This window comes from Cryptomeria japonica, chromosome 10 (genome assembly GCF_030272615.1).
Source record: "Cryptomeria japonica chromosome 10, Sugi_1.0, whole genome shotgun sequence".
Taxonomy (NCBI): domain Eukaryota; kingdom Viridiplantae; phylum Streptophyta; class Pinopsida; order Cupressales; family Cupressaceae; genus Cryptomeria; species Cryptomeria japonica.
Genome location: NC_081414.1, coordinates 170799747 through 170817417, shown reverse-complemented (window position 1 = coordinate 170817417; position 17671 = coordinate 170799747).

The following is a 17671-nucleotide window of genomic DNA, read 5'->3' as shown; positions in this document are numbered from 1 at the left end:
CATCTGCGTTGGTGTCAGGTGCGTCTAGGTTGCCTAGGCACGTCTGTGTTTGTGCCAGGTGCGTCTATGTTGGGAAAAGCGTTTGTGTCCAATGCGAGCGCGTCTGCATTGTGCAGGCACGTTTGTGAAATGTGGGCACATCTATGCAGGACAAGCGCGTCTATGCAAAATAGAGGTACATTTGTGTATTTCAGGCACGTCTGTGCAGAGCAGGCGCATTTGTGCAGTCTGTAAGTGCGTTTATGTCATGAAGGCGCGTTTATGTCTTCAAGGGCAAATCGGCAGTTCTGTGATGAACATACACTGTCGATTGGATAAGCTGCTGAGAGGATACACTCAAGCAGGTCTTCTAGGGAAGACTAGGATAGATCAAGGCACTTTGTGATAAACAGGGAGTACCAAGATAAAGTACTTTGTGATGAATAAGGAGTACTAAAAAGAGCAGCACTTTGTGATGAACAGGGAGTTCAAATATGAGCAACACTTTGTGATGAACAGGGAGTGCAAAAACACGTAGTACTTTGTGATGAATAGGGAGTACCACTAGGATAAATAGCAACACTTTGTGATGAACAATGAGTGTCACTAAGATAGAGCACCATATGATAGATATAAGCACTAGGATAAAAAGTAGCATTTTGTGATGAATAGTGAATACCACTTTGACTGACACAGATGATTTTGCTTGACTCCAGGAGTACCTACCTATGCTGGAGGTTATGGGCTTGCGATTCATTTTGTATGTGCCTGAGTTTCAGGCGAACATGGGGTTGCTGACTGCGTTAGCTGAGAGATGGCACTCTAAGACATGCACGTTCCATTTGCCGATGGGTGAGACGACAGTCACCTTAGAGGATGTATACAGGATACTGAGGATACCGATCGATGGGGAGTTGATACCCTATGATCGAGATGGAGACAGGGAGGCCTTGAGACGAGTGTTCTAGGATCCAGGACTGGAGATGAGGGCTGGACACGTGGCTTGGGACACGATGACACAGACAAGATTGGCACTACCATCAATACTGGCAGGAGTGATCAATGGGTTCCTCTGTCCGGATAGGGCAACACGAGGGTTGGCTGTAGCCATATGTGTTTTGACATCATTGTATCATGACACTTATGATTTTGATATATATATATGAGATGATGCTTTATGGAAACTATATGCATGTGTACCTATGTGATGAGATGTTTCATGATGTATGTTTTTATGTGATGGTTATGATATGGATGCAAATATGTACATGATGCAATGCAATATTTTTGTTCTTTTATGTTTTTTATGCTATGCAAATGTGAATGTGAATGTCTGAAATGCCAATGAATATGATAATGCAAATTACTATTTACATGATAAAAAAGTAAGATGTTCTAACATGTGTTGTGTGCAGGATGTAATGCAATTGTGATATCTATATGTATGTATGAAATGCTTAATATGTGGTAATGCAGGTGTAGACTATATGAAATGCAGATATTTTTTTGGTGTGTCATTATACTCAGTTATGTGATAGTGAGCTACATGAACTCGAGAAGGACGATGGAAGTCAATCAAGAATGGGGAATGGAAGACAGAAGATATGAAAGTGAAAGAGCTTCTTGTGTGTTATCATCATTGAGCTTTATTATGGCAAGTAGGTTATGACAATCAAGGCATATGTTTGACCCAGAAAGTCATTGTACCTGTTTGCATGGAGATAAGACAGTCACAAACAAGGAATGCCCCAATTCACACTAGACTCTCAATGTCCTCATATCCTTGGACAAGTCATAGCATTACTAAGAGACAATCCACAGACAGCAAAGAAAAATAGGTGACGATACCCCACCCTCGCCTTTCTAGTCAAAGACATCCTGGAGATAAAATCTCTAGTCAAAGACATCCCGGAAAAGCTAAAAGACATGTCACCAAAAGATAAAATCAAAAGAAAACCAAGACTCGACACCAACATCCATTGTAGTCCTCAAGTTTAGTGTCTCTTGTCACTTGTATAAGTCTATTTGATTTTCGTCACAATGTTTACTTTCACAAACGGATAGATAGCACTGAACCATAATGTTGTCAGAGTTTGTTGAAAGATTTGATTTGTTGAAGCCCATTGTTGCTGCTATGTCTCATCTGAAACTGATTGAATCCATGCAATTGATACTTTATTGCGGAGAAGATGAAACTTTATTGCGGATTGTGATGAAAATGTTTCTTTATTTCAGATTGTGCACGGATAGACTGAAGAAAACTGGAAGAAATTGTACTCCTCAGAACGTGCGATGCTCTCAATTCCACACCCATCACTAGACGTAGGATTTGCCTTAGCCACAGATAGGAGCTGATTTATTATGGATGGAAAAGGGGCGAAAAGGAATGTTTATCATGAATGGCTAACCAATATTGGGTAGATCAATAACAAGCCATGATGGGAATGGGTAAGTTTATTGTGGATGAATAGGCTGTTAGTGTGTGCAAAATGAAGGATGAAATGGAATCCTGAAGGAGGGAGGATTAATGTCTCTATGCATGGTGTTGGTGACCTGGTTTTCACCATGGTACTTGCCCAGGGCACCACCAAAGTGGTTTTCACCATTGGATGAAAAAAAATTTCTTTACTTTTTTTTTTTTGTGTGTGTCACAAGGTGCCTGTTTGCCAGGTTTTCACCAAGTAACAATTTTTTATGTTTTATGATTTTTTTTGTATTTTTTAATTTTTATGATTTTTTTTGTATTTTTGAATTAGGATACTCTGAAGAGATAAATGTTTTTGATAGGATACTCTGAAGGTCCGCCCTCTGTGGTTGAGAGCTGATATGCACCGGATCCATAGGTCGTTGTAATGATGTAAGAACCAAGCCAATTTGGTTCGAATTTGCCCTTCTTCTCTCTGTCTTTAGGATTTTCTCTAAGGACTAAGTCACCCACCTCAAATGTGTGAGGCTTGACTTTATGATTGTAGCTACGATATTCCTTGACTGAATGATGTGTAGCTTGAGTGATTGTCTTCCTTGATAAAGGAACTGAGATAGAATTACTAGCGTGTGGACTACACAGGCTCGTATGCGTGTCACCTAAAGAAGTTTGGGCATCCCTGATAACAAAGTCCCTTGAGGAAGCTCCATTAAAGGTCCATTATGTATCACTAGATAGGAAAAGATGTGTGGAACAAGTGGATGAGGAATGAAGGCTTATGATTGTGAAAAGAAGTGAAAGTGTCATGACATGTTGGAGACTTAGGATTAACAAGTATTCTTTTTGACTTGAAATTTTAGAACTTTTGCCCCCAGTTATTTTGATATTAGGGGAGATCAACCCTTGTTCTTTTTTCTTCATAGGATTTTTATCCTTAACTTTGATTTTTGCAGAGTCCAATAGCTTTTGATTTTGATTTGGACTAAAGGACTTTTCTTTATTTTTGACTTTTAGATTTTTCTTTTCAAATATTGATTTTTGATCCCCAATGAGTAGGGGCTTTTGTAATTCTTGTTGATCCAAGTTTGGAAGTGGAGTGGAAATAGAAGGAGTGGATGAAATAGTAAGCCTATGTGAGTTCTCAAGAGGGTTGACGATACGCTCAATAGATTCTTTGTTGGAACCACTCTCAGGATTATTGATATCAAGAGTTGCTTGCACCACTGGAGGAGATTTGCATTCAAACTTAGTAGCCACAACACTAGGTGGTTCACACCCAATTCCTTGGTATTGGAATTTTCTTGTAGACTATTCCTATTGACTGAATACCTTAAGAGATAGTGGGAGTTGATCAACATGAAAGATATGCTCACCACATCCCAGGTCTTTAAACTTGAACTTTTCTTTGATCTCTGCTTGTTTTGATGTAGAAGCTTTCAAGGATTCTAGATCCACATATGTTGAAGACGGAATAGCCTCTCAATTGAATGGTATTGTTATTTCTTATCTAAGTCACAGATTGTTGCAATATATGAATGGATTTGGGTCAGCTTTGACGGTCACTTCAACTCCATTATGTTGAAACTTAATGCATTGGTGGTATATAGATGGGACTGCGCTCATCTCATGAATCCATGGACGTCCTAGCAATATATTGTATGTGAGATCGAGGTCTAGGACTTGAAAAACTACATCTTTAGTAATTGGCCCAACTCTGAGAGCAAGGTGGTTGATCCCTTGGATGAGTGCTCTTCATCATCATATGCCTTGATGGTAATTTTGTTTGTAGAATTCACAACTTTATCTAAATATCCCAATTGTTTAATAGTGTTCAATGTACAAATGTTCAGACCTTCTCCTCCATCTATCAGGACTCATTTTATTCGATGTTTGTGTAGGAAGGCTTCAATGTGTAAAGGTGCATTATGTGGTTGGCTCACGGAGGCATCGTCAGCTTCTGTGAATGTAAGGGAGTATGGAACGGAAAGGTATCCCACCATGGCTTGAAACTGGTCCATGTTTAGATCAGTAGGGACATAAGTGTATCTCAAAGTTTTGTCAAGAATGGCTTTATGTGCAGGGGATATGCGTAAAAGTTCAAGGATGGAGATAAGTGTGGGTGTCTTCCCTAACTGTTCTACAAGGTCATACTTAGGTTTGGTTGATGAGGAAGCGGTGTTTTTAGCTGGAGCACCTTGCAAGGTGAATTTACCTTGATGAGTGGTAACATTACATTTAGAGGTAGGTTCGGTAGAAGATCCAACGCCTTTTAGGACAACCTTGGGTCTTTGGGTAGAACTTTCAGGCGTTTTGTCCTTGATGATAATGGTAGAGACACAATTGTCCATTGAAATGTGATTGACATTTGAATCATAGTTATAGGATGCTCTGGTATAGTTGGTCTGGTCATATGTGGCTTTAGCTTTTCCGTTGTCATGTTTTGGGAATGGTTCCTTAAACATTTCATGTTCTTGATTGGATGAGTGTCCTTCAATTTCAATGTCACCTCTATCAATGAGATCTTGTATAATGTTTTTCAATCGATGGCAATTTCTTGTTTTATGTCCTTTGCTCTTATGAAATTCACAATACTCATCGTCATTCCACCAATTTGGTTTGACCTTTGGCTCATATGGAGGAAAATCTAGAAGTGTGATTATCTTGTTTGCCATTGCCTTTTTGAAAACTGACTCAAGTGGTTCTCCCAATGGAGTGTACTTCCTTCGTGACTTTGAAGTTGTTTGAGTATTCACCTGATTGTTTGTAGAGCTTGATCTCGAAAAAATGATTTTGGGTCGCACTATATTCGCATCAACAACACCATCATTGACTGTGTTCTTGTTTTTATTCCAAAATCTTGGCTTATCTTTTCCTTTAAAGTCATCTTTGTTTTCCTTGAATATCTTAATGACTCCTTGTTCAATTAGGACCTTCTCTGTTGCTAAGCCTTTTTCAATGACGTCCTTGAAGGTGGACAAACAAGCTTTTCTTAGGTCATAACCAATGTCTTTGTTGACATTCTAGGTGAACATTTCTACCATTTGTTTTTGTGGAATTTCACAAGAGCATTTGTTGGCTAGATTCCTCCATCTTTGTAAAAATGATGAAAAAGACTCTCCATCTTTTTGCTTGGTGTTGCACAAAGTAGTGACTGATATGTTTGTCTCTATGTTGTAGGAGAAATGTTGGATAAATGCCTCTGCTAAGTCACCCATGACTTAATACTAGGTGGAAGTTGGGAGAACCATTCCATAGCTTGATCACCTAGGCTTTGTGGGAATAATCTCATCAAATATGTCTCTTCTGAAGCTACCTCAATGCAAGCTGTGAAAAATTGTCTTATGTGTGCCTTAGGATGCCCTTTTCCTCTATACTTATCAAACTTAGGTGTCACAAAGTGTGTAGGAAAAGGAGGCATTGGAATTCTCTTGTCAAATGGAAAAGGACATATGTCTCTCATTGTGTATGTTGGCTTCGGTGTATTTATGTCCTCCATTTTCTTTTGTCAATCCCTGATTTGTTGCTCCAAATTGTTCTTCAATGGAGACCGACTTCTTGGACCATACCCCATGCCTGAACCACCCGGTGGAGGAGGAGCATGTTGCATATATGGATGATATTGATCATACACATGTTCATATGGAGGAGGTCTATAATGATGTTGCATATATGGACCACTTGGTATAGAGTCATGGTGAGGAATGGAATATCTGCTTTGTCCATGTATACCATACTCTACAGGCATGTCATGTTCTAATGTGTTGCCCCCAAATTTGACGCAGGGTTTCCTTGTGTCCAAATTTTGAGCATGCCTTTGGATATCCAATTGCTTTGGTGGTAGGTCTTTAGCATTAGCATGTGCTTGAGTGTATTTTTCTACATAAGACTTCCATAATGGTCTGTGAAGATGAGTATCATATGCTTGACCATGTGTGTATGGGACCTCTAGTTTTTGAAACAAAGATGATGGTGATTCAGGCACAAGATGTGGTCCTCTATTGCCTCCACTATTAGGCCTCCTTTGATCCATGTTGGAGTGAGTTTGTTGCAAAGGTTGATTTTCTATTATTTGAGACATGTCAAAATCATGAGGTATCTTGGCTCCACTTTGTGCCATCACTTGTAAGAAATATTGTCTATCTCTCCTCATTATTTCCTCAACCAATCGATTGAAACAGGGATCCATAATGGAGTCTTCCACTTCTATTGAATGTATTGAAATGTTGTCCATATTGTCATTGTGTGTATCATTGTTGTTTGTAGTGTCAATGTTTTCAACATTTGGAATGTTTCTATAGGCATCCATGTCAGGTAATGTAGTATGATCAGAATTGAAAAAGATATCATTGTCATACTCATAGGAACTCATGTTTGCGGACTCTTGAGCCTCTTTAGCTTCTCTCCTAGATTTTTGGGAACGGGTTTCAACCATGAACTATGTATTGACCAAGATGTGTGAGACTAGATGAAAATGGAAAGAGTATGGAAGACCAAGAGTTGGATGGAATGTAAATGAATCTGAGGTGTACTTGCAATGTCCAAAGTGTAAGACCAAGTATGTATGTAGTAGAGTAGGTGTGACTTCCAAAGAGATGATAGTTTCTCTTGATGAGGTAAGTTGACCTTGACTCTAAGTAAGACCAAATGAGACCCAAAGGTGATAGACCTTGATGAGGGACCACTTAGAAAAATGTTGTTGTATGTAGTGTATTGACAAAGTATGATGACGACAAGCAAGTGACCTTTTGACTCAGATTTAGACAAATGTGAATGTAATGTAAGGTGTAAAGCAATGATGGACTTTGTGAGACCCAAAGATAGGTTGAATGCTAGATGAAAATCTAGAAAAATAACTTAGGAGCTCAAGATTTCTGACATTGATTGCTCTTGTTTGTTGGACTATAAATTTTTTCAATTTGTGAAGTTGTTTTGTTGTGACCCAATATGAATTTTTGACTGTTTTTCCATGACAAGAGGACACGATGTTGATGAGGACTCAATGTTTGCAAGTGTTTAGACTCAAAAATGACTCAAAGAAAAGTGTGTTGTTTGATGTAAAATTTGTTTTGCATACACTTGAAGACACAAAAGACACAATGTTTTAATGTTTGGTCTTGAATGTTTGATAGTTCAAAATAAGACAAGCACAATTCTTATGGTTGGCCAAGACAATAGTTGTTGATCCCACATGGAGTTTCCCCCGAGGCTACGCTATTCAGAGCGGATACTTAGATGCTTGACCCCACTGGCTCCACCCTCGGCACTCACTTTTCGGGGCAGCCAAGCATCAGTCCCCATGAAAACTCCCCATGGTGAACTTTGTATCTCTACTAAGAATCATATGTGTGTGGGCCGCTACCAAAGGTCCGACCTCCTGCCCCAACAACTAGAAGGATTTTGGCTTCTAAAACAAAAAGGTGCTAGTAAGGGCATCCGCTTGTGTGGCCATACATGCGGCACTTTCAGCTCTGTAAATACAGAAGGTTCCCAGATGGTAGGGGTTACGCCCTACAAATGATCAAATAAATTTGATCAAACGGGTTTATGGGGAGACATAGTGTCGATATGAACTAATCAGCACACGTTATTCATAGTTTTCACCATGAATATAGTTATTTATAGTGGTTTAGAAGAAGATGGATTTTATTTTGCTACCCCTTGGGTCATTCTCTCCTCACTAGTAGTCCTAATGACCACACGGGGAGACAGACCCTCTAAAGATGAAACAAAAAGAGCCTATTGCTCAAGACACAAAAGACAATGGTTCAATTTTAGTGCACCAATGGAAGTGTTTGATAATATATGAAAACAAGGCACAATAAAGATCAAAATAAAATCCTTGTCAAGGTCCTACAACAAAGATTTATTAGTAGTTTGGATTGTTTCAAATGATCACCCCTTCCTGCAAGCACACAAGTTAGGTAAATTTTAGATCCAAAAGACTTTGTGAAATAGGGGCCTTCAACAATGTGTTTTGTTGACCAATTAAAATATCTAATTCATCATAAAAAAAAGACCACCTGTAAAATTTCAAGAGATTTCTAGAAATGTAAGAAAATCCAAAAAATTTGCTAATGTACTCCAAAAAAAAAATTTTATGAAAAATCATAAAAAATTCATATAAAATGCAAACTTTATCCAAAAAATCTAAAATTTTTATTGGAGAGTCCTGATAGTCTTCCAAACTTGCATAAAAAAAAATTCTACAACAAATCCAAGCGGTTTGTGAGATATGAGTAAAATAATGCAAAACCCTAATTTTCAAAGATCCAATTTTTGAAGAATTATTTTGCATAAAATTTGAAATCACAAAGAATAGATCCTATGTATAATTTTGAGATATTTCCAAAAATGTAAGAAAATCCAAAACATTCACTAATTTTCTCTCAAAATTATTTTTTTATGAAAAATCATAAAAAATTCATATAAAATGAAACTTTGATTCAAAACATCTAAAATTTTTACTAAGAACTTTTGATAATTTTCCTGACCTGCAAAACAATTTTTATGCCAAAATTCAAAGCCATTTGTGAGATCAAATAAAAATAAGGAAAAACCCTAATTTTTAAAGATCCAATTTTTAGGGAAATATTTTGGATCAAAATTAAAATCACAAAGAATAGATCATGTGTATAAATTGGAGAGATTTCCAAAAATATAAGAAAATCCAAAAAAAATTCTCATTTGCTCTCAAAATTAATTTTTTATGAAAATTCATAAAAAATTGATAGAAAATTAAAATATGCTCCAATAGATCTAAATTTTTCTTTGAGAGCTCTTGATACTGTGTCTTCAACCTGTAAGAAAAATTTGGTGCAAAATTTCCTATCCATTTGTGAGATATGATCAAATCTCTCCAAGATCTTGATTTTGTGTCCAAAACCCTAGCTGCACAAGGTTATTCTCCAAATTGTTTTACAAAATAGCAAAAAAAACAGATCTATCAAAAATCCATGTCCCACAGGGCGTGCCAAAATGTATGTGGTGAAAGTGGAAACAACAATATTGAAAGACTAAATAGATTCAACCACAAAACCTTAGCCTAACAACAACAAAGATCCACCATAACATATGAAGATTACCTAAGACAATGCAAATCAAATGAAACCACAAAGATTATACCATCACATGTCCAATAGGGTTTTGATCTCCATTCTTCCTATCTCCATTGATCTTGCTTGATATATTTGCTCTCAGATTTTATATGTGCACAAGACCTCAACAAAGAACGGAAATGTGGTTACAAGTAGGATTGATTGCATATGCAAGTTCAAAAGCGTAGTCGAGGTTGAATGCATAGTGAGTTTTTGTTAGGGTTTGATAATGAAGGAAGCATCTCCTTATATAGAAGACACTATATGAAATGGAGGGATAAGATTGAGAGGTGTAAAAAGAGGTCGGCTATGATTAGAGGGTAGGTAGAGGAAATAAGAAGATAATAAGAGGGTAGGTAGTGTAGGAATTAAGAGATGAATGACATGTGTCATAGGTAGAAAAGGTTAATGAGTTAATTAAATAAATAAAGATTTATTTAATTAATAGAAGAAGTGGGATCAATTAAATAAATAAGATATTTATTTAATTCAAGAAAGGGATAATTTAAATAAATAAATGTATTTATTTAAATGAGAAATAAGGCTAGAAGAGGATAAATGAATTAATTAAATAAATAAGAATTTATTTAATTAATAGAAGAATTAGGATAAAATGAATAAATATTTATTTAATTAGACATGACAATTTTAGGTGTCTACAATTACCTTTGGTCTACATATCGGTGGTCATCAGTTCACCACTCTTTCCTTTTATTTTGCACACTCCATCTTTGAATTCCAAAGTGAGTCCATTATCATTCAGCTGAGCAACACTCAAAAGGTTATACCTGAGACCTTCTACCAAATACACATTATCAGCACTGCTTTTTTCCATTGAGAAAGATGGACCCTTTTTCTTTTACCATACAAGGTGCATCATTACCAAATCAAACTTCACCTCCATCATACTCTTCCAGAGACAGAAACTTTCTCCAGTCACCAGTCATGTGGTGAGAACAACCACTATCAATAATCCACTCATTGGAATTATCAATGCGGGAGACAAGAGCCTTCTTGTCTGACACATCTTCCTTAACAGCTACAAATATTGTCTTCGCTTTCTTCATCTTCTGATTCATCATCAGTGACACCTTCATCAATTGCAACAAGACAGTTTCTCCTATTTCCTCCTTTGAACTTTTTGAACCTCTTCGATTTGTCCTTATTATCACCATTAAGATAGTTTACAGTAATGTGTCCAATCCTATTGAAAGAAAAGTATTTCAAAGGGAGCTTACCTTTGTATTTGCCAGTTCCCTTAGGAAGTCTCTTGGCCAGAAGAGCTTCAAATTCCATCAAGATCTCCTCATCATCCATATCTCTGCTTTGTCTAGGTTCACAGCTGGTACTAGCTTCTTTACCCTTTCTGGATAGTGCAGCAGATGCTTTAAAGGTTGAATTAGTCTTCTGAACAATGCCATCATAATTGTTAATCTCATATGCGGTCAACTTAGCAATGATAGAATCTAGGGACACCTTTGTCTTGTCAATAGATCTCAACTCCTGAATAGCAGCAACCCTTATTGCATAGACCGGTAATAAGGTTCTCAAAACTTTGCTAACAATGGTGGAATCATCCATTGTACCTCCTGCATTCTTGATGCATCCAACAACAGTTTTAATCCTTATCCCATATTGTTGAATGGTCTATCCTTCAACCATCTACATGTCTTCAAACTTTCCTCTACGGCTTTCTTCCTTAGCTTGCTTTACATGCTCATCACCACCATATATAGACTCCAGAGTATCCCATACATCTTTGGCATTGTCTTTTTCCTGAACATCTATAAACTCAACATCAGATAGACTACTGATAAGAGCTTCCATTACTTGCCCATTCTCCTGAATTTCTCTTCTTTGATCATCGGTGAGAGTACCAGTAGGGACAACATAATCATTCTCAACATAGCTCCAGTGTTGAGCACCCATGCTTTTAATGTATATCTTCATTCTGTTTTTCCATATCTTAAAGTTATCTCTGTTGAACTTAGGACCTTCCCTCTTCATCATTAGAATAGGATCTTTTCCTCAAGCGGTTAAGCTTACAACACAGAGGACCTGAAGGACGCTCTGATACCAATTGATGAATAATGATGAACAATAAGTACTTAACGGATACTGAGAGGAAGGGGTGAATCAGTATAGACAAAAACTTCCTTAAACCACTTTGACTGTAAAGACTGCACAAACTGGTAAACAAAGTCACCGATCTAAAACAGGGCACTACCGGTAAAACATAGTGAGACTATGAAACACATAAACCGGTAACACTTAGATCTTCACAAAACCTAATCTCTCCTTTCCACTTCACCCATATGCATAAACAAGTAATACATTAGAAATATAAAGACCACTAGATCAGCATGCATTACCACTTAACACAAAACACTAATCATCACATGAAAAAGCATCACACATGGCACACTGATTTTTCACGTGGAAACCCAACTGGGAAAAACCACGGTGGGGATGAATACCCACAAGTTGTTATTTGAACTCTTCTGAAGTCTGCTCTGTTAGGAGCCTAGTCCGGTTAAGGACTTTACAATAGGTTCTGCTAGGAATCGATCCTGCTAGGGATCACTCGGTTAAGGGATGGCTAAATACCTGTTTAAAGGTTACCTCGCAAGAGGATTTGAAGAACTCAATGAATTTGAGTCACCCATTTAAAGGATTTACACAAAGCCTGTTAAAAGCTACCCGGTTAAAGGATTTTTCAACTGCTAAAATGTTTAGAAGTCAATAGGTAATACACTGATCTGATAATAGTACTCAATGCCAAGGCAGATCCACTTAAGTTCCTTTACTTCTGCAATCACACTCTGTAGGTATCAACACACTTCTTCGGTCTGGCAAGAATCAAGTATCTCTTCACTTGGATACACACATAACATTTGCCAACAACTTCACAATGCAAATCATCATCGACCTTATAGGAAACAAATAGGTCGGTAGCATAAACCCTAAACCCTAAACATTTAGGTTATCAATACAGTCGGTCCAATCCTGACCGTTCAAACACATTGCATTGAATAAAACAATCGAACAGATCTCAAGACGTTCTCCATCGTTTGTTCTTTGCTGCTTCAGGAAGCTGATAACTCATAATGCACTCTCCATCATTTACTGAGACTTTGCACATTCTCGAGGTAGAGAGGATCAATCTTCTTCATGCAAGATCCACAAGGAAATCCTTCACGTGCACAAGGCTGACGTGGCAACATGATGTGATCTCCATTTCAATGCTAACCCATCACAAGATGTCAGTGATCGAATCTCACAGACTTGAAATGCATTAACCAGAAACCCCGATACCCACTTTCCATATACCGGTTCACATACCAGTTCACTTTCTGCATATACCAGTTCATTCCATCATACCGGTTCATACTTCATCATACTGCTTCACTTGTACCATCATACCGGTTTACTTATATCATCATACCGGTTCACTTGCTAGGTTGCTTACTTCAATATACCAGTTCATACTTCAGTATATTGACATCAATGACAACATACAATATCATCATGTCATCACACTTCTGCACATATGCCAACATTAACTTGTGATGCATGAATATGAACCAGTCACTTATTCGTGAAGCTTGTAAATGAGCCAATAATTTATATCTTGTGATGTATATATATGAGATAGTCACCATCATCTATAATGCCTATATGATAAAATCACTAATGTTTATGTGATGTGTGTGTGAGCTACTCATTAGGTATGTGATGTATGTTGGAGTTAGCCATCATGTGAACTTGTAATGTCTAGGAAATATTTCCTTGTGTATATGTGATTTTTATAATCACCAAGTGTAGGAGATGTGATATGACCCTTATGTGTATATGTCCACATTGAATACCAATTATCAGACCTACTCTTGGTTATGGAACCAACACTTCATGGAAATGTGTATCTCTTCTTGTAATGAGACTAAGTTAATAGGTTCACTTAATTAGTTGTCAAATTTTAGAGAGGGATCAAGATGTCATCAAGGGAAGAGAGAAAAATCTCTCTGAATGTTAACTACAAAGCCTTTGACTCCCTCTGAGAAAATACGTAGGTTGGATCATCAGGAGTGAATCCTCAAGGCTTAGGATTGGGTCTGGGAATGACCCTAATTATGGAAGGCTAATACTTTGATCGCAAGTATATAACAATGTTGTTTCATTGGGTTGCCACCACTGTGGTGAATAGAGGAGTATTAGAATTGATGCTATAATAAATGGAAGATGATTATTCGATCAATTTTGCAATGGATGCTAAGTTTTAAAAAAAAATTGTGGTGGTTGAAGGGCGGATCTTACAATGGAATATTTTGTTGGCATTATACACTCAAATGAGATTGGTTGATGTTGCCATTGATGGCAACCAACTGGTAACAAGGTTCAACAAGGTCTCACAGGTTCTACCACAACAGACTTCACCTACCGGCACCGGCAGTCACTACAAGGGTTATTCACATCAGCAGCAGATTATACCGGCAGTCCAAGCCGAATTGGAAATAATATTGTTTATGCGAAATGTATTGTAATGTAATATTATATTTGTATGGCCGACATGATGTATTGTAAAGACTCCTATATGTATGAGATCTTGTAGGTCATTTGTGATAGAAAAGAAAGTATGTATGTAGGTATGTATGTAAGCGGTATATGAGAGCGAATAATTGTATATGCATTTTGATGTGTATATCTTGAGAGTGAATAAGAGTAGAGCAGAGCAAAGACTATTCTATTCAAGCAGAATCATTCTCCAGCAAGGTTTTAGGTATCAGACAAAGCTTAAACCGGTACTAAATCCAGCATTGCAGATGCTATTTTGAAGCAGTACATTGTTATTGGATTTAACCATCCAATTGTAGTCAATGGGACTCCATTTTTGTTAAGCAGTGAGCTCTAGGCAGTTGGCCTTCCTGCATGTCCAGGCCCTTATTGTACTAAGTAATATTTATTCATATTGGCCAGTGAGTAAATATTGTGGGTCACAAATCCCACAGAGGTTTTTCCCTTACCGGGTTTCCTCGCCAAAAATATGTGTTATGGTGTGCATTAATGCTCATTCTTTTGTTTCTCTTTACTGCATTATTATTTACTTACCAGTATATTAATTTGGGTTGTAAAGTTGCAAATAAGTTTAAATATTTCATCCACTGGTTAGACACCGATTCACACCCCCCCCTCTTAGTGTCTTTGGGACTAACCAAGTATCTAACATACTTTAGGTTGGAGTGCAAATTTAAATGTTGCTACTTTTATCATTTCCCTCTATTAAACCATTTTGGGCACAATACCACCATTAGTCTCCCTTTCTTCTTTCTCTGCTCGTTGGATTCCTCAATGAAGGAAGCTAACAATTTGATTGTGAGGAATCCTGAGAAGCCCCCATCTTGCTCCACTAGAGGCTCTTTTATTGCCTTTACCATTTCCACCTTTCCCTTTGTCACCAAAAACCATCAGGGTATTCCCAATTGAGGATTGCCCATAGTGTAATATTCCTCCTTTTACTCTTCCCATGGGGGATTTTTCTTGTAAAAATAAGGGTTCTACTACTAAAGGAAAGAAAATACTTGTCTCTTCACAAGTTACTCCTGAGTCCTCTCTTGTTGCTAAAGGAAAGAAAAAAATTGTCACCCACCTTGGTACACCTAAGTATTCCCTAGGTCCTATTTCCAACCTATCCCCCATTGGTCTTGGGATGATTGAACCCCCTAAAAAAAAAAAATTGCTCCTCTTTATAGAAGGCAGTTGTTGAAATCCTTTGAAACCTGAAGAATAGCCCAAGGCGAAAAACCCTAAAAGAGCCTATGTCTAGTTTTATGTCAAGAAAGTTAGTTTTGAATGAGAGGTAGAGTCTACTAAGGCTTCAATAGATAGGGATGAGGTGCACAATTTTTTCACAATTTCTAACACTATGAACTAAATTGAGAGTTCTAGGTCATGGTGGTCTAGTAGGCTTGCTAGTTACCAGCCTTAAACGTCATTGTCAATGACACTTCATGTGACTCAAGGGTTATAATAAACAAATTAAATGAAAGGAAAATAAGGGTGTCAAATTTTTATTATTAGGACGATTTTGATAATGAAGATGCTACTATTATTCTAGAGATGAATTCCCCTAAGTGGACTCGAAGAGCTTGAATACTATCCCCATTACTCAACCCACTCAATCTACTCAAAATAATCATTCTAAGTGTGACTAGATTGATATCTAGGTTGCTTCTCTAAAGTAAAAAGTTGATGATCTCAAAGGAAAACTAGTTATACTTTCTACGTTCGGTGTAAAATTCATGCACAAGTCTTAAGCCACTCTCTATGTGTTGCAGTATATAGAACTAAAAAAATAAGGACGTGATATGGGAGCCAGCTTGAGCAACCATAAAGAAAATTTTAAATTCCTTATAGAATATTAGAAATTGTTCTTTATTAAAATAAGTGCAAAAGAGCCCCAAACCATTACAGATCTAGCACAAACCATCTAAAAGTAAAACTAGAACAAAACCAGCCACAAAGATAGTAGTATCTATCTAAATTCTATCTTCTATAATATTTCCTAGGGTGTTATTGTAGTGTCATAAAATTGTGACCCTAGCAAGTTCGAATCCTCTAGCCTGATCGAAGACCGGAGATTGCTCAGTCCTTAGAAACAGCTTCTTCCTTGGCCTCTGCATCACCCCGTTCGCACTTTGCCCCGGAGAAAGAGGTAGGATAGGGGCGTGGCGCCACTATCCCCCCTTTGACAGGGGCATGATGCCACTGTCCCCCCTTGGACAGGGGTGTGGCGTCCTTTTCCTCCCAGGACAGGCCCTGTCCCTCCCCTATTTTGGGGCAGGACCCTTCCTAGGGTTGCATTGTTGGTTGTGCATTGGGCAAGAAACTCCCCCGATGTCGGCCTGTGATGAAAATAAAATCCACTAACATGTATTTAAGGGGAATTTGTCCTCTCATTTGCATAAAGTTGAAGTTGGATAAGATTGGAGTGTGTCAAGTTGCATAAGCGATCAAGCATTCAAGAACATTCAAGCATTATTTTCCAGTATTGAGTATTCTCAAGTCTCCCTTCATAGCTAGGTGTTGCATTCAAGTCAAGGATTCAACCATTGAAGAGGAGATTGATTTCAACATTCACTTCCATGCAAGAACTTCTATCAATATTACTATCACAACCTCCCTTGAGGTGATTTACAATGCAGGGTATGTGCACCAAGTTGTGGTACCAAAAGGGGGTCTTAAGATGCCACTTTTTATGAAATCAGAAAAGTCTAAACTTCAACGACAAATTGAAAATAGTTACACTCCAAATTTGAAGATGCAAAAAGAACAAGAGTCAAATTTCTTCGAGTCTACTTTCTAAACTACTAATTTGTTTTGAAAATGGTGGAGATTAAGGGCTTGAAAAAGGAGGGCCACAAAAAGTGGTCTTGTTTTTATGCAAAAAACATAACATAGCATATGTTGTGGCCCCCCTAAAATATTAACTTTTTAAAAAAAAATTAAAAATTGCTTCAGTGAGAAATTAGCTAACACCTTGTAGTTTATGCCAGATTTTTCAGCTAATTTTTTAATGAGTATATGATTTTTTACTAATTTTCGAAGAAGACACATCCTGAAAAGCAGAAATTTGAGCATGCTCCCCCCTAAAATCATTGATAACTAATCAAAAATCAAAAAAAAAATTCAAATTGTGTAGAATGGAGTCTACTTTATAAAAATATAAGTTTCTTCAAAATCCGATGAATGTGTAAAAAACTATACCCAAAATAGTGCATGTTGGTTTTTGACCAAAAATGGACACACTAACAAAAGAAATTATAGATGAAAGCCTTAAATGAAATAAAAATGCGAAAAAAATTACATGCTTGGATAGCTAAGAGAGAGATTAAGGTTGCTATGGTGTTTTTTTTAGTTTCATTGAAACACGTACAAACCTAATGGAGAGCACGGCCAAAAATATGTGAAATTTTTTAATCTTCTGATAAAAACATGTCTTAGGCTTGAAATGTTCATCCAACCCTTTGGGTTGGATGCCCAAGTACAATCCAACCCAAAGGGTTGGTGGTTTCCAATCCAAACCATTTGGTGAGCGCCAAATATGACGCTCGCCAAATGCAAAATTTTGAATTTTCACATTTGAATGTCTTTTTTCTTTCTTATACTTTAAGTTATA